The sequence below is a fragment of the Pygoscelis adeliae genome, unplaced genomic scaffold (genome assembly GCF_000699105.1).
Source record: "Pygoscelis adeliae isolate BGI_AS28 unplaced genomic scaffold, ASM69910v1 Scaffold28, whole genome shotgun sequence".
Lineage (NCBI taxonomy): Eukaryota > Metazoa > Chordata > Aves > Sphenisciformes > Spheniscidae > Pygoscelis > Pygoscelis adeliae.
Window position 1 is genome coordinate 47,641 of NW_008825298.1, and position 528 is coordinate 48,168.

The following is a 528-nucleotide window of genomic DNA, read 5'->3' on the forward strand; positions in this document are numbered from 1 at the left end:
ATTTGGCCACCTTTGGCCAAGGGTGTGCGAACCTGGCCGGGAGCGATACAGGGCTGACCTGAGCCGGGCTCTGGGCTGTGACAAGTGGTGCCAGTGAGGTGGCACCACTGAGGGCTGACAGGTCACCAATGTGCTGTCCCTTACAGACACAGCACGAGGAGCCCCACGGCCCCAGAAAGGTGACACAGCAGGCAGCGGCTCCAGGGACTCCAAGTAAGAGCCTGAGCCCAGCTTTGTGACAGTGACAAAAGCCACCCAGAGTGACAGATGTGTAGCTGGCTCAGAGCCCTTGGTGTCACCCTTCCCTGCCTGACCCCAAGGGAATAGCCACCCTGGGAAGCTTCGGGGTGCATGGCTACGTGCGAGGAGGACAGACACACAGCGATACGATACAGAGCCTTGAAGCCTGTAGGCAACCTCCCTCTGAGGAGGGACCATTCCCTGGGCTTTGCTCTGCTCCCCTAGAGCCTGTTCAGCCCGTGAGCAAGGAAGAGTTCAGCCCTGCTGTGGTGACGTGCCCCCCCCATC

At 60.8% G+C, this 528-nt stretch overlaps 1 protein-coding gene across 1 annotated transcript in view; it reads right to left on the reverse strand.

Moving 5' to 3' along the window:
* The window catches only part of UNC13A (unc-13 homolog A (C. elegans)), a gene marked incomplete at its 5' end in the record, with an annotated part of 30,918 nt that overhangs the window by 9,321 nt on the left and 21,069 nt on the right, over positions 1-528 (reverse strand). The window lies entirely within an intron of this gene.